Consider the following 25,339-nt stretch of genomic DNA (forward strand, 5'->3'; position numbering starts at 1 on the left):
ATTTGTTTTGTATCTATCTCAGTCTCTTATTCCAACTAAGTTGTGGCCACAATTTAGTAGGAATAAGAGGGGTGGGATTGTGGGAAAGGGAGTACGACTTTTCTCCTGTATCTTGTTACTCCTCAGAGGAGAAGATTCACAATTCCATCTCTTTCTGAAGGCCGTCCCAGGCACCATGACAGGCGAGACGATGTTCTTCATTGCCTTAGGGCGCTAAGTTACATTTAATTTATTTAAAAAATGTATAGCCCTCTCTAGACTGAGTTTAAGGTGGGTAACAATATAATAATCATAAAGAAACAGAAAACAGTCACATACTAAAGAGTTCTTCTGCATTCCACTGCAAGTTTTTATCCTGTAAGCATGGTCTTTATAAGGCTAGTCAGATTTACAAAGTTAAAGTTATGTTTCTAACACTTAAAGTCCAAAAGCTGCTTCCTAAAGGTCTTGATGCAAGTTGTTAAACACAATTCCTCAGATAGAGTACTCCAGTAGATTGGGCCTGCAATGGAGAATGCTTTCTACAGAATAAAGCCCTTTAAAAAGGAAAATTAAGCAATCCATTTTGCGATGATCTTTAAACTTGTGTAGGATTAAATGTACAGAGCATAGCACTGATCCAGGGGATTTGCTTGTTTCCTAACAATTTTTGTATTAACATAACTATTTTCTATCTAATTCCCCACTCAAGAGGGAACTATTGAAGCTTGCTAAGTATAGGGGTAATATGTTCTCTGATGCCAGACCCTGTCAAAATTCAGGCAACTGCATTTTTAGAGATGTTCCTGCCCCTTTATTCATAGTGGACCACTGCGGAAGGGGTAAGTTAGGGCCACATAGGTCTTGTCAGGTGGGGAGGTCAGGGAGGCTTAGATAAGTAGGCCCTTGTCCAGGCTAATTGATGGGGAGTGGGGGGAGCAGATAGGCTCAGGGAGAACCCAAGAGGTGCTGGAGACCTCAGGACATGAGGCAGAGGCAGAAGAAGAGTCCGGAGAGGTACTGTTTCATATAATTTTTTAAAGGTTTATTTCAGTATGGAAAACAAACCAAAGTGAAATAAATATTAAATTAATCAAATATTGAATTAAAAAAACAGAATGAAATAAGAAGAAAAGAACATTTTGGGTTTATGCATCCCTAATAGAAAGAAATAATAATAAACTTTTTATAATTTAGTGGATTGCTGGATCTAAGACAGTGTGGTTATACTAGACAGATTATGTCAACTGAATCTGATTGATTTCTTCACCTAGGTGACTAGTGAATTAGATCAAGGAAGTGCATTATAGTGGGCCCCAAGGTAGTGGACAAGATTGGATCATTGGCTAAGTGATAGACAACAGATGGTAGTGGAACTCACTCTGAGAAATGAATGGTTATTAGTGGAATGCCTCATGGATCTGTCTGGGGCCAGATTTATAGGGATGTGAATCGTTTTAGGACGATTAAAATTATCGTCCGATAATTTTAATATCGTCTTAAACCGTTATGGAACACAATACAATACAGATTCTAACGATTTATCGTTATAAATCGTTAGAATCGTGAGCCGGCACACTAAAACCCCCTAAAACCCACCCCCGACCCTTTAAATTAAATCCCCCACCCTCCCGAACCCCCCCCCAAATAACTTAAATAACCTGCGGGTCCAGCGGCGGTCCGGAACGGCAGCGGGCCGGAACCGGCTCCTGCTCTGAATCTTGTCGTCTTCAGCCGGTGCCATTTTCCAAATGGCGCCGAAAATGGCGGCGGCCATAGACGAAAAAGATTGGACGGCAGGAGGTCCTTCCGGACCCCCGCTGGACTTTTGGCAAGTCTCGTGGGGGTCAGGAGGCCCCCCACAAGCTGGCCAAAAGTTCCTGGAGGTCCAGCGGGGGTCAGGGAGAGATTTCCCGCAGCGAATCGTTTTCGTATGGAAAATGGCGCCGGCCATACGCGTATGGCCGGCGCCATTTTCCATACGGAAAATGGCGCCGGCAGGAGATCGACTGCAGGAGGTCGTTCAGCGAGGGTTCCGGCGCCTCGCTGAACGACCTCCTGCAGTCGATCTCCTGCCGGCGCCATTTTCCGTACGAAAACGATTCGCGGCGGGAAATCGCTCCCTGACCCCCGATGGACCTCCAGGAACTTTTGGCCAGCTTGTGGGGGGCCTCCTGACCCCCACGAGACTTGCCAAAAGTCCAGCGGGGGTCCGGAAGGACCTCCTGCCGTCCAATCTTTTTCGTCTATGGCCGCCGCCATTTTCGGCGCCATTTTGGAAAATGGCGCCGGCTGAAGACGACAAGATTCAGAGCAGGAGCCCGTTCCGGACCGCTGCCGTTCCGGACCGCCGCTGGACCCGCAGGTTATTTAAGTTATTTGGTGGGGGATTTAATTTAAAGGGTCGGGGGTGGGTTTTAGGGGGTTTTAATGTGCCGGTTTTTTGATTTTTCGATATTTTTCGATTTTTAACGATTTTTCACGATATTTTACCCCCCCAAACGGCAACAATACGATTCCCTCCCCCTCCCAGCCGAAATCGATCGTTAAGACGATCGAGGACACGATTCACATCCCTACAGATTTATTCAATATCTTTGCTTTTTTTCACAGGCAACATCAAAATTGGACAATCCAAGGGATTGGCCATAATGATAAATTATTACTTCATTATTATTATATTAGCTGTACACACTAGTGCAGCATAGAAACATAAGAACATAAGAGCATGCCCTACTGGGTCAGACCAAGGGTCCATCAAGCCCAGTATACTGTTTCCAACAGTGGCCAATCCAGGCCATAAGAACCTGGCAAGTACCCAAAAATTAAGTATATTCCATGTTACTGTTGCTAGTAATAGCAGTGGCTATTTTCTAAGTCAACTTAATTAATAGCAAGTTATGGACTTCTCCTCCAAGAACTTATCCAATCCTTTTTTAAACACAGCTACGCTAACTGCACTAACCACATTCTCTGGCAACAAATTCCAGAGTTTAATTGTGCGTTGAGTAAAAAAGACCTTTCTCCGATTAGTTTTAAATGTGCCACATGCTAACTTCATGGAGTGCCCCCTAGTCGTTCTATTATCTGAAAGAGTAAATAACCGATTCACATCTACCCGTTCTAGACCTTTCATGATTTTAAACACCTCTATCATATCCCTCTCAGCCGTCTCTTCTCCAAGCTGAAAAGTCCTTACCTTTTTAGTCTTTCCTCATAGAGGAGCTGTTCCATTCCCCTTATCATTTTGGTCGCCCTTCTCTGTACCTTCTCCATCGCAACTATATCTTTTTGAGATGCGGCAATCAGAATTGTACACAGTATTCAATGTGCGGTCTCACCATGGAGGTGATACAGAGGCATTATGACATTTTCCATTTTATTCACCATTCCTTTTCTAATAATTTCCAACATTCTGTTTGCTTTTTTGACTGCTGCAGCACACTGAACCGATGATTTCAATGTATTATCCACTATGATGCCTAGATCTCTCTCTTGGGTGGTAGCACCTAATATGGAACCTAACATTGTGTAACTATAGCATGGGTTATTTTTATCTATATGCATGTTGCGGTCCCGGTCGCTAGGCTAGCGACCGGGTCCTTACCTTTCTGCTGCCTCTCCCGGTCTCGCCGCGTTCCGTTGCTCCTGGGGCCTGCAGGGCCGCATGGCAGCGTCTCTCTCCACGTGGAGACGCTGCCGAGGGACGACTCAGACTCCTCCCACTGCCAGGCAACGCGCGCGCGAGCAGGGGGCTCTTAAAGGTCCAGCACCCGGAAGTGCTGAACCGCCCCGTTCCTGACGTCAGACGCTGGCCGGCTATTTAAACCAGCGTCTGACTTCCTTGCTTTGCCTTTGCAACGAGGTCACTCTACTGTGTGCTTAGTTGCTTCCCAGCGTTGCTTTCAGCCTTGGTTCCTGCTTGTTCCAGCCGTGCCTTGCTTCCAGCTCCGGTTCCTGCTTGTTCCAGCCGTGCCTTGCTTCCAGCTCCGGTTCCAGCTTGTTCCAGCCGTGCCTTGCTTCCAGCCCTGGTTCCTGCTTGTTCCAGCCGTGCCTTGCTTCCAGCTCCGGTTCCTGCTTGTTCCAGCCGTGCCTTGCTTCCAGCCCTGGTTCCTGCTTGTTCCAGCCGTGCCTTGCTTCCAGCTCCGGTTCCAGCTTGTCCCAGCCGTGCCTTGCTTCCAGGTCAGGTTCTGTTTGGTCCTGCTGTGCCTTGGCTCCAGCTCTGGGCTCTACTTGCTGTCTACATATCCTGACTCCAGCTCCGGTTCCTGATTCTCCTTGTCTTCAGCCAGCCACGAACCTTGGTCTTCTTCACGATTCTCCTTTGTCTTCAGCCAGCCACGAACCTTGGTCTTCTTCACGATTCTCCTCGTCCTCAGCCAGCCACTGACCTTGGACTCATTCACGATTCTCCTAAGTCCCAGCGACTCGGACCCCTACGGGCTCCTCCTGGGGGGGTCTTGGGTTTCCAGGGTGAAGACGCCATCAGTCCGCTCCAGCTGAGTGCCGCCTCCCGGCTTATTAACTCCTGTGGACGCTGTCCACCTCAGCCGGCCCAAGGGTCCACTATTGACTTTACTCATAACATAACAGTTTGCAAAGGCCATGGACTCGGCGGACTCCGCTCCTATGCAGGCCATCCCTGGCATGGCCCAAAGAATCCAGCAGCAACAGCAATGTCTGGAAGTCTTGGCTGCTACAGTGGATCGCCTAGCCAGTCGCTTGGACGCCAATCCTCCTCCGGTGGCACAACCCCCGCCTCCACCGGCGGTTCTAGCTCCCGCGCAGACTCAGCTTCCAGCGCCTACTCGATACTCCAGGGATGCCAGATCGTGCAGGGCGTTTTTGAATCAGTGTTTCATCCGCTTCACTTTGCTACCAGGGCAGTTCCCGTCTGATGCCGTCAAGGTAGCATATATTTTGTCTCTGCTCGATGGGAGAGCTATGCTATGGGCCTCTCCCATGTGGGAGAAACAGGACGCCATGCTGCACAATTTACAGGATTTCGTGACTCACTTCAAACAGACTTTTGACGAGCCAGCTCGTGCTACCACCGCTACCACTGAAATTCTACAGCTACGACAAGGATCCCGTTCTCTGGCGGAGTACGCTATTGAATTTCGTACTCTGGCGATGGAACTCGGCTGGCAGGATGACTGTTTGCGGGGTATTTTCCTGGAAGGCCTTGCAGGCCGTATCAAGGACGAGCTGATGGCTCGCGACCTGCCCTTCACTCTGAACGGGGTGATAGACTTGGCCGGGAGGATTGACCGGCGATTGCAGCAACGAGCTAAGGAGGGTCGAGTTCCTCGTCGGCCTGTCTCTTTGGCACCCTCTTTCTCCAGGTCTCTGACTTTACCTCACAAGACACCATCAGCCTCCCACAGCCCCTCTGAGGAACCTATGCAGCTTGGTCGGGCGCCCCTAACCGAGGAGGAGAAGACACGTCGCCGCACTCAAGGCCTGTGCTTATACTGCGGCACTAAGGGTCATTTCCTGGGTCAGTGTCCTGCGAGACTGGGAAAAGCTCAGGTCTAGGGAGAGATGAGGAGGTTCCCCTAGGCTATGTTAATGCCACTCCTCAATGTACAGTTCCTATAACGTTGGAGTATCCAGGTGGCTCTTTTCAGACTCTAGCTTTCATTGATTCCGGAGCCGGAGGGAACTTTATCTGGAGAGAACTGGTACACCAATTAGGACTACCTACTAAGCGCCGGATACCTCCATTACGGGTTACCTCTATCCAGGGAACCCCTCTACCTGGATCCATTTCTGAAACTACGATGCCTCTCACTTTATGGACGGGAGTGCTTCACACTGAGACAATCTCCTTTTTGCTACTTGAAAAATCGGTGCACCCTGTGGTCCTGGGACTCCCTTGGTTGCAACAACATGCTCCGGTGATCCATTGGGACTCTCTCCAAATTGCGCAATGGAGTCCTTCCTGTTTCCAGAATTGCCTGGATCCCGTTCCTAGACCGGAGATATTACTCTCTCACTCTGCCCTGGATCTTCCTTTGCCATACCAGAATTACGCTGACGTGTTCTCCAAACAAAAGGCTGAACTGCTTCCATGCCATCGGCCCTTCGACTGTGCCATTGATTTACTACCTGGTTCCACTCCCCCGCGGGGTAGGGTATACCCTCTTTCTCTGCCAGAAACCCATGCAATGTCAGACTACATTACGGAGAATCTTGCCAAAGGGTTCATTCGTCCTTCGCACTCCCCTGCAGGAGCAGGATTCTTTTTTGTGTCCAAAAAAGATGGCTCCCTCCGGCCGTGCATAGACTATCGAGGTCTGAACTCCATCACTAAGAAAGATCGCTATCCCTTGCCTCTGATCCCAGAACTGCTCGATAGACTTCAGGGGGCCAAGATCTTTACAAAATTGGATTTACGTGGAGCATACAATTTGGTTCGTATTCGTCCCGGTGACGAGTGGAAGACAGCGTTCAACACGCGAGATGGACATTACGAATACTTAGTAATGCCTTTCGGCTTATGTAATGCCCCTGCTGTCTTCCAGAATCTGATGAATGAGGTACTCCGGGAGATGCTTCATTCTTTCGTCATAGTGTACCTTGATGACGTCCTGATCTATTCCCAAGATCTCTCTTCCCATCGCCAACACGTCAAACAAGTCTTACAGGCTCTAAGGGACAATCATCTATACGCTAAATTTGAAAAATGTCAGTTTGAGCGCGAGTCGCTTCCGTTCTTGGGATATATTGTTTCCTCGTCCGGTTTCCAGATGGACCCAGAGAAGGTGGCGGCCATTGTCAATTGGCCTCGCCCATCTGGCCTGAAGGCGCTACAGCGATTCCTTGGATTCGCCAATTTTTACAGGCATTTTATACCACATTACTCCCAGAAGGTAGCTCCTCTCACGGCGCTTACTCGCAAAGGGGTTAACGCTCACGATTGGTCCACTACCGCCTCGGCTGCCTTTGAAGACTTAAAACAAGCATTCCTAGCCGCTTCCTGCCTACGACACCCAGATCCACAACGACCCTTCATCTTGGAGGTCGATGCCTCGAATCTGGCTGTTGGAGCGGTGCTCAGTCAACACGATACTTCGGGCAAATTGATGCCATGTTCTTACTTCTCTAAAAAGTTTTCGCCTGCTGAATGTAACTATGGCATCGGAGACAAGGAACTCCTAGCCATTAAGTTAGCCTTCGAGGAGTGGAGGCAATGGCTGGAGGGGGCTAATCATCCGGTGACAGTGTACACTGACCACAAAAATTTATTGTACTTGGCCCGAGCTCAACGACTAAACTCGCGGCAAGCAAGATGGTCACTCTTCTTTAGTCGTTTCAATTTCATCCTCAAGTTTCGACCAGCTGAGAAGAACGTTCGAGCCGATGCTCTATCTCGTACCTGTCAGCCGGAAGAAGAGGACGACTCTCCACGAACCATCCTGGATCCTGCCTGTGTTCAACTAACTACTACTTCCATTTGTTCCTCAAGTAAGACTACGGTTCCTAAAAGGCTTCGGAGGGAAGTCCTGTCTTGGGGCCACGACTCCTTGACCGGGGGGCACGCTGGTAGACTAAGAACTTTGGATCTTATAAATCGTTTCTATTGGTGGCCAGGTCTTCAACGTGATGTTTCCCTTTACGTGAGTTCTTGTCCCACTTGCGCTCTGCAGAAACCGCTTAATGGCCCCCCGAGAGGGTTACTACAACCGTTACCTATACCCACGGAACCCTGGACACATATTGCCACTGACTTTATGGTGGAACTCCCGCCTTCGCAAGGCAAGACTGTGGTATGGGTCACGGTGGACCGCTTCTCTAAAATGGCTCACTTTGTGCCTTTACCCAAATTACCTTCCGCCACTGAACTGGCTTCTCTGTTCACACACCATGTATTCCGTATTCATGGTCTGCCTCAGGACATTGTTTCAGACAGAGGTCCTCAATTCACAGCCAGGTATTGGAAGGCCTTATGCAAAAAATTTAAGATCCAGTTGAGTTTCTCTTCTGCTTTTCACCCGCAAAGTAATGGGCAAACTGAACGCATGAATCGTTCTTTAAAGTTGTTCCTACGAGCGTTCATTAACCACAAACAAGATAATTGGGTGGAGCTTTTGCCTTGGGCTGAATTCGCCTATAATAATCAGATACATACGGCGACGGGGAAATCCCCTTTTCAAATTGTGTACGGTAAACAGCTCAAACCACCGTTACCTCTACCTGTACCAACCTCCTCACCCGCTGCTCAATTGTCCGCGGACCAGTTGAGTAAATTGTGGTCCTCAACTCAACACCATCTTCAGAAAGTCGCACGCACTGCTAAACGCTACTATGATCGACACCGAAAACCTGCATTCACCTTCCTCCCAGGCGATCGAGTGTGGCTTAGTACAAAGAACATTCATTTGAGGCAACCTTCCAAGAAACTCTCTCCCAAGTTCTGTGGTCCCTTCCGCGTAGCAGAAAGAGTAGGGTTGGTCTCTTACCGTCTACGACTCCCAACCACTTTACGCATTCATGATGTCTTTCACGTCTCTCTCTTAAAACCAGTAATTCTTTCCAGATTCCACCCCAGGCCTCTTGACGACGCTTCCACCACCACGGATGGGGATCCTACGTTCCAGGTACGAGAGGTCCTGGATGCTCGTTTCGCCAACAGACGTTGGGAGTATTTGCTGGCCTGGGAAGGTTGTGGAGACGAAGACAATACGTGGGAGCCTGCCCGCAACATCTTGGACAAGACTCTCCTACAGCAATATCATCTGGACCATCCTGACAGGCCTAGTCCTCTGAAGAGGGGGCGTAAAAGGGGGGGTACTGTTGCGGTCCCGGTCGCTAGGCTAGCGACCGGGTCCTTACCTTTCTGCTGCCTCTCCTGGTCTCGCCGCGTTCCGTTGCTCCTGGGGCCTGCAGGGCCGCATGGCAGCGTCTCTCTCCACGTGGAGACGCTGCCGAGGGATGACTCAGACTCCTCCCACTGCCAGGCAACGCGCGCGCGCGAGCAGGGGGCTCTTAAAGGTCCAGCACCCGGAAGTGCTGAACCGCCCCGTTCCTGACGTCAGACGCTGGCCAGCTATTTAAACCAGCGTCTGACTTCCTTGCTTTGCCTTTGCAACGAGGTCACTCTACTGTGTGCTTAGTTGTTTCCCAGCGTTGCTTTCAGCCTTGGTTCCTGCTTGTTCCAGCCGTGCCTTGCTTCCAGCTCCGGTTCCTGCTTGTTCCAGCCGTGCCTTGCTTCCAGCTCCGGTTCCAGCTTGTTCCAGCCGTGCCTTGCTTCCAGCCCTGGTTCCTGCTTGTTCCAGCCGTGCCTTGCTTCCAGCTCCGGTTCCAGCTTGTCCCAGCCGTGCCTTGCTTCCAGGTCAGGTTCTGTTTGGTCCTGCTGTGCCTTGGCTCCAGCTCTGGGCTCTACCTGCTGTCTACATATCCTGACTCCAGCTCCGGTTCCTGATTCTCCTTGTCTTCAGCCAGCCACGAACCTTGGTCTTCTTCACGATTCTCCTTTGTCTTCAGCCAGCCACGAACCTTGGTCTTCTTCACGATTCTCCTCGTCCTCAGCCAGCCACTGACCTTGGACTCATTCACGATTCTCCTAAGTCCCAGCGACTCAGACCCCTACGGGCTCCTCCTGGGGGGGTCTTGGGTTTCCAGGGTGAAGACGCCATCAGTCCGCTCCAGCTGAGTGCCGCCTCCCGGCTTATTAACTCCTGTGGACGCTGTCCACCTCAGCCGGCCCAAGGGTCCACTATTGACTTTACTCATAACATAACATGCATCACCTTGCACTTATCCACATTAAATGTCATCTTCCATTTGCATGCCCAATTTTCCAGTCTCACAAGGTCTTCCTGCAATTTATCACAATCTGCTTGTAATTTAACTACTCTGAACAATTTTGTATCATCTGCAAATTTGATTACCTCACTCGTCATATTTCTTTCCAGATCATTTATAAATATATTGAAAAGGGTCCCAATTCAGATCCCTGAGGCACTCCACTGCCCTCTCCCTTCCACTGAGAAAATTGTCCATTTAATCCTACTCTCTGTTTCATGTTTTTTAGCCAGTTTGTAATCCACGAAAGGATATCACCACTAGTCTCATGACTTTTTACTTTTCGTAGAAGCCTCTCATGAGGAACTTTGTCAAACGCCTTCTGAATAGTCTGTCTCTATGTTTTCACTTTGGAGCTTACAGTCTAGTCAAGGCAGACAGATAGGATACACAATGAAAACAAATAAGAGACCATGATCTAAGAAAGCCTGAGGAGCAGTCAAATATTTGGCAGTTCGTTGCTTGTAGTTAAACTTCAATGCCAAAAACTGAGTCATGCATTTGGGATGCAGGAATCTTCAGGAGCAGTATGCAATAGATAGTGGAGAGCTGATGTGCAGTGACAGGAAATAAATCTTGGGTGATTGTATCTGATGATCTCAAAGAGAAAAACAATTGTGGAGGCTTAAAACCCAGTAGACTTCCATCTTCCCCTTCTTTATTAGTAACCAAGATTAAGAAGCCAATTTACTAAGCAGCAATAATGCATTAACAGGCATTAATGCTAATTCAGCACTTAGCACTTGTTAAAATCATGTTAATGCAAGTTATTGGTAATGTTCACATGAATTTTACTGAGAACACAAAACATTTTGTGGAACATGCAGCCCAAACTAATGAACTACTTTACATGCAAATGAAGGAAAACTAGCTCATTAATATTTTTAAACTGCTTAATGTGAAACACAGATTGTGCCTACCAGTGCTCTCAGATTCCCCTGTGATCCCTAAAGGGACAGCTGGCCCCAAGTGATGACCTCCCCTCTTCATAAATGCAGCCCTCCACACTCAAATCCCGCTGAAGCAGTTCCTCACTGTACTTCCCTTGCAAATCATTCCTTCCTGAGAGGTAGTCTCACCCTCAACCAATATCCAAAAATGGCTCCCTGTGCTGGCCATACCATGCCTTACTCCCCCTCCCAGACCCTCATTGCTCCATGAAGACTCCTGGCTAGATTCAGGCAGAAGTGATTTGTAGTTGCTTCTGCCCCACTGGCATTGAAATCCATAATGGCATGGCTAACTCGAGGTTCACCATATGTGCAAAGGGAATTCTCAGGCTAAACAGGACCATTTTGAATTATGGTACCAGTGGAAAAGAAGCAACTGGAGATTGTTGCTGCCTTAATTGAGACCAAGGGAATCCATGGGGAAAGGGAGGACACGGGGGAATAGAAAGGGGACAGATGTTTTATATTGGGTTTGGAGCCTTGGATCAAGGCTACCTATGGGTGGGTAGAGTGGCAGCTGCTTTGGGGAAGGAGTTGCATCTGCTGGAGGAGAGAATATCACTTGGAGATAAATAATGCATTAATGTGTCCGTTAATATGCATTCCTACCGTGGGAAATGAGCAGACATAATGCTGCCGGTAACATACCCACATTACTAGCTGTGGTAATGTGCTGTATAGTTAATCCTGGGTTCAAGGGGAGGGAAGATAATGTACATTAAAAATGCATGTTAAAGCCCGAATTTAACATACTTTAGTAAATTGGTCCCTAAGGATCTTCTCTGTAGATGGTGTGCTCATAACTTCTGTTTACAGTCATCTTGCTTTTCATCCTTAGTCCCTAAATGCAAATCAGGATTATAAGCAGACCAGATAAAGCAAAAAAATAAAATAAAATAAATGAAACGTTCTTCAGCCTGCAGCAAAAGAGAGAAATATGACCAAAAAATTAAAGATATTTATCTTATCCTATTAACAGAAATATGGAATAATAACATTAAAAGCAAAGTCTTCAATGTCCACAGCCTCTTTCCTTGGCAACTACCAGAGCAAATATTCCTTAATTTAGCTGTCCCAACTCCTCTGCCTGAGGCAGAAGAAATCTGAGGGTTTAATAAAAACCTGGCATGGATTCAAAATGCAACTAACAGGGAGCTTCCTCCCCTGTTATAGTTTTCATTTGCCTGAGGAAGTCAAAGAATTCACAGCATATATCCCACCACATAAGTATGATGAACCTTGTCTTGCTTTTATTTTATTGAATATGACAAACACCCTTTTCTACATGAATCTTGCCTGAATGACCTGCTCTTTGTTCTAAATATGCTGAAAGTTTCTTGCTATAAAAAGTGCTTTGCCATCCAGGTCGATAAAGCTAAGACCTTAAATGCTTCGAGTGCTGGATCTGCAGAAGAAATTAGCTAAGACTTGGTTGGCAAATGTTGCTCTTGATATCAAAGAAGCTGCTATCATGTCTGCCTTAACAGCAACAGCTTATCCAGTCTCATGGGGCCACTGAATCTTTTACTAGAGTGAGCTACTAGTTATCAATTACATCAAAAATTAATGAAACAGGGTGGCAACAATTCATTTTTGTTTCATTTTCTCACAGTCTTAAGTCCCTAGGCTAAAGGGGGAAAAATCTGTAGTTTTCCAGTGTTTTCATCTTCGGTGCCTAACTACACGCCGACCCAAAGAATAGAATCACCCTACTCTCTCAGATTTATTCACTAAAGGTATTCACTAAAGGATTTCTTACATCTAAAAGCAAGTTTAGGAAAAATATATTGACACCTTTTTAACTAAAGACTTTCATGAGAAAATCTGAATTTTAAGGGCCCAAATAGAATTAAGGTTGTAACGCATTCAAGCAACCAAAACAGAAATAAAAATACTCACTAGGACAGACAGACAAACTTTTTTTTTTGTGTATAATCTGTTTTTATTAGCAAGCCATAGAAATAATACAGTAGGCAACATACATTCAAACAACAGGCTGCAACCATTATACAACAGTTATCAGCTAAGATTTGGCAAGAAACCCGCATAAGTAGGTGTACTTAAAGTTATGCTCTAAAATGGGTGGAGTATTCACAATATCTCCAAATTCTTGAGTATCTTAAAAAGACATGAAAATTGTCTTTAGACAAAGAAGCTCTTTAGGGGAGCAATTTTAAAACTGTCCACATCGAGACAAATTCTGAAGGTAGTTTTCACCCATAAACTTTACACAAGTTTTCAATGAGGAAGTATGTGCATATTTTCATTTTAAATCTTGCTATAGATAATGTATCTGTGTATATTTGGATCTAATTTTTATGTTGGTACATTTTTTATGGAAAATAAGGCACATAGAGTTAAAATGTAATTTTTGTGTGTTATTTCTCTCTTTTCTTCTAAGCCCAACCCTGAGTATGTTACCTCTTCGTTTGGCTAAAAGTACATGTGTAACTCCTAGTCCACTTCTTCTGTTTCCAGGAGCACATTTGAGATCTGAGGGGCCATGAAATAACTCATTGGAGCACCCAGGGTCCTTTTGACAGGGGGGAAAGACAAGATTTCAGAGCTCTTAAGCTTTGGGTTGTTTCAGTATCTGGCTACACAAATCATCCAGCCACACAAGGTTGGTGTTCTTTCAAAATAAAGTTTACTGAGGTACCTGATAAATGTGGATTACTTGACAAACAGTACACTTTTGTCTAGTGTAGTCCATACAGAAATCAAATATCCAATCATGGACAATAGTTAGTCACTGAATCTGCAGCACTAGGGGGCAGTTCCTCTTCTCCCAAATCCCTAGCAGGGTACACTTTAGAGATGTTCCCAAACCAGATTTTTTTTTCTATCAATAAAGAACTTGTTAAATTCTCCTGTATGAAAGTGAATTCTCATCTCCTTTGCTGAGAGTTTCTCCTCTGAGAATCCTCTCAAATATATAAACTGTGGGCCTCTGCTGCCTCTCCTTGGTGCATAAGCCCATGAGTCAAATTTATGAACCTGGTGTCTTCCTCTGCTCCAGAGTGAAATTCCACTTCATGGAACAGAATTGGAAATCTCACATGCAGAGAAGAAAATCACTTCTTCCCAATTTAGGATCCTCCTGGACCCTAAGCTTCTTCTTCCTCCATGAAGGCCTGAGGGCTCCCATGATGAGCTCAGTCACTTTCCCTAGAGGAAATCTAAGATGGATCAAGACACCTCCCACTGGGGAGTATCTGCAAAGACCTGTGGTGAATTTCTGGATTTCAGGCCTTGAAATCCTTAGTTAGGTTATGCTAACTGCCATCGTAAGGATTGAGACTGTGCTTTTTAGGCCAAACTAGTAACAGCTTAAGGCAGAAGTACTGAGAATGATGTAGCTACAGCAAGCTAGGGATTATATATTAATTTAATGTTTAGTAGCAAAAGCCTAACCATATATGGAAGCAGTTAAAGTTGTTTACTCCAGAAAGTAGCAATCATTTCATAGGAAAAACGTAAACTTATGCAAAGGTATTACCTACATGGAGTTGAGAGTTAATGAATATTGATGAAATATTGTACATATTCATTTAGAGTCTGCCATGCTGACCATTGATTTGTCCAGTGCTTGTTATCACTCTCTTAAGATCATTTAAAAGGTGTGAAATATTACTGAATCCCTCAGAACTGTCATATCTGGGGTGACAGCAGCTCCTCTGTACTATCCGTGCATTCATGATTAGATAATAAAATAAGGACATAAGCTATCTGCCTTCTGTTACTTAGTGATTACAAACTTTTCTTTAACCTTTTAAATTGGTACAAACAGAGGTGCACCAAGTCAGGCTAAGAGGCTTCTTGGGTAAGTCCCAAGGGATTTTCCAAGAGCCACACACATACTTTTTCTGGCATCGCTGGTAGCAGTCTATGAAGACTCCTAAATAAGGAACTCGTCCTTAACAGCGTTATGCAACAAGGCTCATACGTTTAGTCTCATTGAATAAGGACAATGTTTTAGATGGACAACTAACACACGGTAAATCATTATTAATCTACATAAACAGCTTTGAAAATTGTCCTCTGGACATGATACAATCTCCATCTTTGTCACACCTTATTTTTGCAGCCCATGTAGCTGCATTCTGCAGGTACTTTTTGATCACTGACTTTGTAGCACATTTTTTTTAAAAGGAAACTACAGTTTCTCTTTGAAAATTGCCTACAAGGACTGCAGGTTAAAAGTTCCCATGGACTTTGCACCTGCCTTTGTGGAAATACAATTTCCATATGAAACATCACACATGTGCTGTTTTGCCTTACACACTTTCTTTCCTTCCCAAGAAATGCCTTCTTCTCTTCCTTGCCAAAAGTTAGTTTGCTGCAGAAGCCTTCACATAAGCTAGGCAGAGGGGAACAACTTAGAGGCAAGTCAATTTGTTTGGGTAAATGGCTTTGAAAATTGTTCTTCCAAGGCAAAACCTGTTTCTACAAAATAATGCAATTTTGAGTAAAATGATTTGTTCTGTAGTAAATAGATTCCTCTGAGTTTAATGTAAATCTTAGGGATGTGCAGAGCAAAAGTTTAAGTTCATATGTCCATATGTCCAAAGGGGGTCCCATTTGCAGTCAATATGGATATAAACAGAATTCAAGGAGTTGAGTATATGTCCATATGTGCAAATAAAAATTTAAACCCCTCACCCTCCTTAATCCCCCCCCCAAGACTTACCACAACTCCCTGGTGGTCCAGCGGGGTCAGGACGCCATTTCTGACCAACTTTGCAAGGAGCACGTGACGTTGGCGTCACTTCGGAGTGACGCGGCGTCACGTGATTCCCCGCGGGTTCGCGCTGGAACGCTCGTTCGGCCCAAAAGGAACTTTTGGCCAGCTTGGGGGGGCCTCCTGACACCCCCAAGCTGGCCAAAAGTTCCTTTTGGGCCGAACGAGGGTGCCGGAGGGAACTCGCGGGGAATTACGTGATGCCGCGTCACTGCGACGTAGCGCCGACGTCACGTGATTCCCCGCGGGGTCGCTTCCGGGATCCTCGTTCGGCCCAAAAGGAACTTTTGGCCAGCTTGGGGGGGTCCCCCAAGTTGGCCAAAAGTTCCTTTTGGCCGAACGAGGATCCCAGAAGCGACCCAGCGGAGAATCACGTGACGTCGGCGTGACGCGGCGTCACGTGATTCCCCGCGAGTTCCCTCCGGCACCCTCATTCGGCCCAAAAGGAACTTTTGGCCAGCTTGGGGGGGCCTCCTGACCTCCTCAAGCTGGCCAAAAGTTCCTTTTGGGCCGAACGAGCGTTCCGGCGCGAACCCGAGGGGAATCACGTGACGCCGCGTCACTCCGACGTGGCGCCGACGTCACGTGCTCCTCGGAAAGGCTTTCAGAAATGGCGTCCTCACTCCTCGCTGGATCACCAGGGAGTTGTGGTAAGTCTTTGGGGGGGGATTAAGGAAGGTGAGGGGTTTAAATTTTTATTTTGGATCAACAATCGCGATTTCCAACTTATTCAACATAGCTATGTTGAATAAGTTGGAAATCCGATCGTTTATGTCTTATCACTTTTTTAAGTTAAAAAAAAAAATAAGTAGCGTTTTACATTTATGTTCAATACGAATGCACACCCCTAGTAAATCTAAGCTGACTTAAATAGATCAGGGGAGACCAAGAAATTGAGATGCACGGTACCAGAGAACCTCATATTTTCAAAAGAGAAAGGGTGAGGGGGAGGGGGAGGCCTCATTTCCAAAAATCTCTCTCTTTCTCTCAGTCCAGTCATTCTGTCCCCATAGTTTCTCTCTGTCAGTACCAGCCTGTTGCCAGCAGTTTCTTTTAGTCCTCCTCCAGTCTCTTTTTTTCTCAGTCCCCAAACCCTATCCCTACCAATCTCTGTCTCAATTTCATTAGATTTCTATTAGCCTCTCTCTTATTACTCCCACAGGTTTTTCAGTCTCTCCACCCTGTCCCCCAAATCTTTCAAACTTCTCATCCTGCTCCCAGCATCCTCTCTCAATTAACCCACCCATCTCTCTTTCAGGCCCTTCCTGTCCCCCAATCTCTCAGGGCTCCCACCAGTCTCTCGCTCTCAGTCCTTCCAACTTGTTCCCACCTGTCTTTGACCAGCATCTGTCTGTCTGTCTGCTTCTCTCTCTCTTGTCCCCATCACTCTCTCTCAATCACCCCTAGCATAAGATACCTCAAACTAGAGGTGTGCATCCGTTTTCCACATATTTGTAATCCGCAACTTACTTTTTGCTATCTGTTAAATACGTGGGGAGGCGAAACGCATCGCGACTCCCCAAGTATTAAACAGATTTCTGTTTTATTCGGCCTCCTAAATAAAAATTTAAACCCCTCACCCTCCTGACCCCCCCAAGACTTACCAGCGGGGAGTCCGGGAGCCATTCCTTGCACTCTCACACCCTCGGTGCTGGTTTCATCATGGCGCCAATAGCCTGTGTCACAGGGGCTACCGGTGCCATTGGTCAGCCCCTGTCCACATGGTCACCGGTGCCATTAGTCAGCCCCTGTCCACATGGTCACCGGCGCCATCTTGTGCTCCTACCATGTGACAGGGGCTGACCAATGGCACCAGTAGCCCCTGTGACATAGTATGGGCAAAGGCTATCGGCACCATTTTGAGTCCTGGCATCGGACAGCAGGTCGCTCCGGGACCCCCTTGGACCCACAGGGACTTTTGGCCAGCTTGAGGGGGGCCTCCTGACCCCCACAAGACTTGCCAAAAGTCCAGCGGGGGTCTGGGAGCGACCTTCTTGCATACCGGCCGTCCAATGCCAATACTCAAAATGGTGCCGATCGCCGTCATAGTGAGGGCAAAGGCGATCGGCGCCATTTTGAGACTCAAAATCGCCATCCGATGCCAATACTCAAAATGGCGCCGATCGCCGTCATAGTGAGGGCAAAGGCGATCGGCGCCATTTTGACACTCAAAATCGCCGTCCAATGCCAATACTCAAAATGGCGCCGATTGCTGTCTTAGTGAGGGCAAAGGCGATCGGCGCCATTTTGAGTATTGGCATCGGACGGACGGCATGCAAGGAGGTCGCTCCCGGACCCCCGCTGGACTTTTGGCAAGTCTTGTGGGGGTCAGGAGGCCCCCCCCAAGGTGGCCAAAAGTCCCTGTGGGTCCAACAGGGGTCCCGGAGCGACCTGCCGTCCGACGCCAGGACTCAAAATGGCGCAGATAGCCTTTGCCCATACTATGTCACAGGGGCTACTGGTGCCATTGGTCAGCCCCTGTCACATGGTAGGAGCACAAGATGGCGCCGGTGACCATGTGATTGGGACTGACCAATGGCACTGGTAGCCCCTGTGACACAGGCTATCGGAGCCGTGATGAAACCGGCAAACGAGTGCAGCGATGGCTTCCTGACTCCCCGCTGGACCACCAGGGAGTTTTGGTAATTCTTGGGGGGGTCAGGAGGGTGGGGGGTTGTAGTTAATTTTAATTTTAGCTGGGACAATAATTTAACTCGCCGTAGTAATGTATTTACAGATCAACAACTTATGGAATTCTCCATACTTCCGCATGAAACAGAATTGACCCCCCATGAATACGTATCACGTACGCAACGAAAACTTTTTGCCTGCACATCCCTACCCACAAAAACAAAGACAGGGGATAAGTGGCTCCAATATTAACACCTCCTTCACCACCCCTTTTGCTACTCTGTCCCCCTTCTTCTCCCTAAATCTACCTCCAGTATCTCCCGTGCCCTGATTCTTGCTTACCCTCTCACTCTCTCTCCCTCTGATGCCTATCCTTCAGTGCACTCTCTGGCTCTCTCACATACCCCCTTCTGGCTCTCACATACCCACCTTCTCTTCCCAAAAATGTATCCATTTTCAAGTCAATCTCCCGAGAAGCATTCAACCGTGGGCTGCGCCTGCCAAGAGGAAAACTGCTTTCAGTGATCAGCTAAGGATACTGTTTATTAAGTTATAATTGTCTGAATAATATATTTCTGACTGTAATTTCATAGAATCTTTCTCTTTCTAGATATTGAATCTGTGGTTAAAATTGGGATAAAAAAAACTGTGCTTAAAAGTGCTGCTGTTTTAAAATTGATGGTGTCTTTTAGATTTTTTAGATCAAGATAAAAAAAACAATCTACCTTTAAATTAGATAACATCTCTCTTTGGATTTAGCTGTCACTAATAATCTCTGTTTAGATATTAAAATTGGGCATAAAATTGTTCAGGCTTCCTTTAAAGAAAGGGCAGATAATTCAAGAAACAGCCCTGCCCAAACTAGAGTGGGGGCTGCTGTTTCACAGTGCCAGTAGGGTTTTTGACCAAGGGGTAATTGTTTTACTCCCTCCCACCCTGCCCCTCTGCCCACCCACTCCTAGGTTTTTTTTTCTGATATAGTCTGCCTAAATACATAATTGGCAGCAAAATAAATTAGTAAGTTGGTATTTCCTTAGGTGTTATCCATCAAACAAATTTACCAAAATGAGGACTATCCAATGTAACTATTGTGGAGCCTTTATTCTGAGAGAAATCATCTGGAAAATTAGGGCTTGCCCCATTTGTTCAGAACTCTCTTCCTTGAAAAAGGAGCTGGTTGAAGTTAAAGCTGAATTAGATGCAATAAAGAAAGATTCACTTACTTTACATTATTCAGGAATTAATTCCCCATTACCACAGAAAAAAACAAAATTCAAGGAAAAATGGATTTACAGTGGGCTCAGGTAGGATAAGACCAGTAAACCACAGACACCCGTTATTGACAGCTGTGCAGCCCACAGGTCTATCCCCCTACTCACACAGGGCATTAAAGAACTCAAAAAACAACAGGATTACAGTGGGCTCTGGTAGAATTAGACCTGTGATGCGGAGACACACACTGTATCAAGTGACACAAGTTCAAAACGCCTTCTCTGAATCAAATATTGAAGAAGTTCTTGATAAAGAGATTGAAGTATTATCTGAAAAGAAAGAAGAAATCCAAAGCATTCAGAAACTCCATAATACAACCAGTAACCAAAAGAAAAAACTCACTATGCTGAGTGACTCTATCTTCAGAGGCACTAATCTGGAAACTCTAAGCAAGGGAAACACTACAGTTAAAAGCCTCCCAGGATCATCGGCCAGCAGAAATACTATTCAAACAATCAGTGACAGTAGAACATTAGAATGTTACCCCCCCCCCCCAAATACAAATAGAAATGCAATAAATAAAGGCAAAGTGGATAACAAAAGTCAGTTAAATAAATCACTCAGAGATTCCAAGAAAGCATTAACCTGTACCAGAACGGCTGGAAAGCTATGTGCACAAATGCTCGTAGTTTGAGCAATAAAATCCCAGACCTGCAAGCCCTAATGGTGGAGGCAGACTTGGACATTGCTGCTATCACGGAGACGTAGTTAACGGATTCACATGATTGGGATACTACCATACCGGGATATAACTTATTAAGAAAGGACAGAAAGGACAGAAAAGGGGGGAGGAGTGGCTCTTTATATAAAAAAAAACCATATCCAAGCATCCAAGCTGCAGGGAAGATGGGGCAAAGAAGAAGCTTTATGGGCCACCCTAAAAAAGATGATGGGACATTCATTTTTATTGGTATGGTTTACAGGCTTCCAAATCAAATGGAAGTACTAGACAGTGATCTGATTGAAGACATCCAAAAGATGAGTAAGAAGGGAGAGGTGGTGATTTTTGGAGAGTTTAATCTACCGGATGTTGACTGGAGAATCTCTTCTGCAGAATCTAACAAAAGTAGAGAGATAGTGGATGCCCTGCAAGTGGCTCTGTTCAAACAAATGGTAATGGAGCCTACGAGGGAGGGAGCTACATTCGATTTAGTGCTCACTAATGGAGATAATGTCTCTAATGTCCAGGTGGATGTCCACCTCAGCACCAGTGATCATCAAACGGTATGGTTTCACGTCTCTAATACAATATGGAGAAGTCGCACAAAGACCAGGGTTTTGTGTTTCAAAAACATGGATTTTGTTGAAATGGGGAAGTACCTGGAGGAAGAACTAGAAGGATGGGAGAAAATGAGAGATGTGGAACATCAGTGGGCCAAACTAAAAGGAACAATTACTGAAGAGACTAATATATATGTTAGAAACATAAAGAAAAGCAAGAAAAGAATGAAACCTATCTGGTTCACAAAGGAGGTAGCTGATAAAATAAAGATAAAAGAACAGCGTTTAAGAAATATAAAAGATCCCAAAAGGGAGAATCACAAGGAAGAATATCTGGTAAAACTGAGGGAGACGAAGAAAGTACTCAAGAAAGCAAAAAGTCAAGTGGAAGAAAGGATTGCCAAAGAGGTAAAGCGAGGTGACAAAACATTTTTCAGATATATCAGTGAAAGGAGAAAAGTCCAAAGTGGTTTAGTGAAAATGAAAGGTGAAAAGGATCAATGGAGGGAGACAGATGAAGAAATGACAGAAATATTTAATGAATACTTCAGTTCGGTGTTCACTATAGAAGACCCCGGAGAAGGACCGATGCTAGTTAACAAGAAACTAGAGAGGAGTGGAATGGATGAAACTCCATTTACGGAAGAGAATGTATGGGAAGAGCTAAGAAAACTGAAAGTAGACAAAGCCATGGGGCCTGATGAGGTTCATCCCAGGATACTGAAAGAGCTCAGAGATGTGCTTGCGGCTCCGCTGAGTGACCTGTTCAATAGATTCCTGGAAAAGGGAGTGGTGCCGAGTAATTGGAGAAGAGTGGTCATGGACCCTCTTTACAAGAGTAGTAACAGAGAGGAGGCTGGAAATCAGCCTCACCTCGCTGCTGAAGGAAAGAATAGTGAACTATCTACAAACAGCAGAATTGTTGGACCAGAGGCAGCATGGTTTCACCAAGGGAAGGTTCTGTCAGACGATTAGGTGACTAAGGAATTGGATCGTGGAAGAGCACTAGATGTCATCTACTTGGATTTTAGCAAAGCTTTTGATACGGTCCCGCACAGGAGGCTAGTGAATAAAATGAGAAGCTTGGGAGTGAGTGCCAAGGTGGTGACCTGGATAGCAAACTGGTTGAAGGACAGGAGACAATTTGTGATGGTAAATGGAACTTACTCGGAAGAGAAAACAGTGATGAGTGGAGTGCTGCAAGGGTCGATATTGGGACCGGTCCTGTTCAATATCTTCGTGAGGGACCTAGCGGATGGGATAGAAGGTAAGGTTTGTCTATTTGCAGATGATACTAAGATCTGCAACAGAGTGGACATGTCGAAAGGAGTGGAGAGAATGAGACGGGATTTAAGGAAGCTGGAAGACTGGTCAAAGATATGGCAGCTGAGATTCAATGCCAAGAAGTGCAGAGTCATGCATATGGGGTGTGGAAATCCTAAAGATATGTATTTGATGGGTGGTGAAGGGCTAATGTGCATGGAGCAGGAGAGAGACCTTGGGGTGATAGTGTCTAACGATCTGAAGTCGGTGAAACAATGCGACAAGGTGATAGCTAAAGCCAGAAGAATGCTGGGCTACATAGAGAGAGGAATATTGAGTAAGAAAAGGGAAGTGATTATCCCCTTGTACAGGTCATTGGTGAGGCCTCACTTGTAGTACTGTGCTCAGTTCTGGAGACCGTATCTTCGAAGGGACAGAGACAGGATGGAGGCGGTCCAGAGAAGGTCGACCAAAAAGGTGTATTGTCTTCATCGAATGCCTTATGAGAAGAGATTGAAGAATCTAAATACCGTATGTATACCCTGGAGGAAAGGAGGAGCAGGGGGGATATGATACAGACCTTCAAATACTTGAAAGGTTTTAATGATCCAAAGTCAACCTCAAACCTTTTCCGCTGCAAAAAAAAATCAGCAGAACCAGGGGTCATGATTTAAAACTCCAAGGAGGAAGACTCAGAACCAATGTCAGGAAGTATTTCTTCATGGACAGGGTGGTGGATGCCTGGAATGCCCTTCCGGAGGAAATGGTGAAGACTAAAACTGTGAAGGATTTCATAGGGGCATGGGATAAACACTGTGAATCCATAAAGTGTAGAGGATGTGAATGAAGAGAAGAGACTTGGGGGTGGCTTGCGGGAATGACGGCTACTACCTGGAGATAATACCTTTATTCAGTAAACAAACACACGGTTAATGTGACTCCAACATTGCTCTATGCTTCAATGGCAAGAGGAAATGTGGAAAATAGGATTTGCATTCACAAAAAAGCAGGAAGTAGCTTGCTTGTTACTGCGGTTACTACCCCAACCAAATAATGCCTGATACTTCACTTTCACTGCATACCCACTGCTTCAACGGCAGGGAGGAATGAAGAAAAGATGATTTATATTCAGACAACAACCAACAAGGACTGAATTACATAGTCTGGATAAGCAAATAAGCATGGGTGTAGCTTGCTTGTTATGGTGGTTACTATCCCGAATCAATTAAGCATGATACTTCACTTGGAATACATATCCAGCACAGCTCACTGCTTCAACAGCAGCGGGGAATGACATAAAGTGGAATTATATTCATTCAACCAACAAGGACTGAATTGCACAGGCTGGGTAAACAAATAAGCGTGGGAGTAGCTTGATTATTGTTGTGTTCCGCGGCCGTAGTGCCCCACGGCCACGGCCCCCTACCTTGTCTGCGGTGCCCCTCACCACGGGAGCCCCAGGAGAGGGCTCTGAACCAGGCTGTCGCTCCCGCGTGGCCGTCCTGCTCCCCCCTCGCGGCGTCCAGCGGCGGCTCTCTGGCGTCTCTCCTCCATGGGGGAAAATCCAAGATGGCCACCGCCATCCTTAGACGCGAGGCCGTGCCTTCTCCACTGATTTAAAGGGACCTGAACCCCTTAACAAGCCTCACCTGTTCCTTAGCAGCCTAAGCAGGGGAAGTATATAAGGAGACTTCCTCTGCTCGTCCAGTGACTTGGCAACATCCTCCAGCGCTGTCTAGTGTGTTTGCTTCGGTGAGTCTCTTGAGCTTTGGATCCTGTTCCGTCTTGGTGTTCCCAGTTCCTGACTTCAAATTGGCTTATGGTGATTCTCTGGTGTACGACTTCGGATTGGCTTACGGTGATTCTCTGGCGTATGTCTTCGGATTGGCAAGCGGTGATTCTCTGGTGCACGACTTTGGACTTGTGAGCAACAACCCTCTGGCACTCGACCTAGGACTCCTTCAAGACTACCGTCTCCAAGGGCCCACCAAGTCCCAGCGGCCCGGATCCCTAAGGGCGCCTCCCGGGGGGGACCGCGGGCTTCCAGGGCGAAGCTCCAGTCAGCCCTTGCATGACTGGACCTGACTAGGTGGACCTGACTTCTCAAAGGTCCACCTAAGTCCCAGCGTTCTGGGTCCCTATGGGCTCCTCCTGGGGGGACCACAGACTTCCAGGGGTGAAGACACAGCTCCTCTTCTCGTCTCTTCATCCATCTCCGCAGCCACCCCAGTTACCAGTGCCAAGGGTCAGCTGGTCCCGTCTCCTGCTCTGCCTTGCCTCCCGACGAGAGAACCTACGGATCCTCCGAAAGGTATACCATCCTCCCATCAGCCAAGGGTTCACAAGCCTGAGCATTACACTTATTGTGGAAGTTACTACCCCTAACCAATTAAGCTAGATACTTCACTTAGATGCAGCTCCAGCACTACTCTCTACAGCAATGGCGGGGGTGGAAATGAAATAGAACCAAAAAGTTACTAAGGGCCAAGAGTATCAGAGAAGTATGAGAAAAAAAAAAACAAGTGTGAAAGCTTGCTGGGCAGACTGGATGGGACGTTTGGTCTTTTTCTGCCGTCATTTCTATGTTTCTATGTAACCCCTTTTGCACTGCACCCCCTCTATGTCTTTCTGAAATCCTCTCCCCTCCAATCATGATTTCTAACACTCTCACTCTTCCACTCTATCACACCTCTAGCTTCCATACTCCCCACTTTCCCTCCCATGTTCCATAATCTCTTCTGGCTTGGCTGCTGCACTCTCCCTTCAACTTTCATGACCTATGATTGTCACCTATCCTCACCCTCACTCCCCTTTCAACGTCTCTGTCTGTCTGTCTGTCTGTCTCTCTCTCAACACACACACACACACATAACCTCATCACCATATCTGCCCCACCCTGATGCCATTTCTGTTTTTTCACCCTCACCCTCCCCCTCCCACATTCCCAACTTTCTTGCACACATATCCTCTCTCCTGGCTTCTCATACCCTTCTATGGCCTTTACCTTTTCTTTTGAAGCCCTTTTACACCCATCTATGACTCTCTCATGCCACCTCCATTCCCCCAACATGGCTCTCATACAACACCCTCTCTTGGCCTTCTCTTTTTCCCTCTTATTTCCCCCATCCTAGACCTGCTCCCCTCAGAACTGTTTCAGAATATGCAGCAGCATAGAACTCGAGGAGGAATAAGATGTTTTATTTTATTTATTTATTGCCAGCTGCCAGACTGTCTAATTTCATTGCAGACTTCAGGGAGATGAGGAGGGAAACAATATTCACCCCCCATCTTCTCCACAGCATAAGCTCCTAATTGTATTGTTCTTCCCAATTCTTGCAACATTCACCTCTTTTCATGTCACTACTCTCAGAAGTATTCACCCCCTCTTGCACTACTTATCCTTCAAGCATTCACTTCATGCACTACTCCCCCAAATATTAACTACGTTCACCTTCCCTTCCCTCACCTCTTT

Source organism: Rhinatrema bivittatum, chromosome 3 (genome assembly GCF_901001135.1).
Source record: "Rhinatrema bivittatum chromosome 3, aRhiBiv1.1, whole genome shotgun sequence".
Taxonomy (NCBI): Eukaryota; Metazoa; Chordata; class Amphibia; order Gymnophiona; family Rhinatrematidae; genus Rhinatrema; species Rhinatrema bivittatum.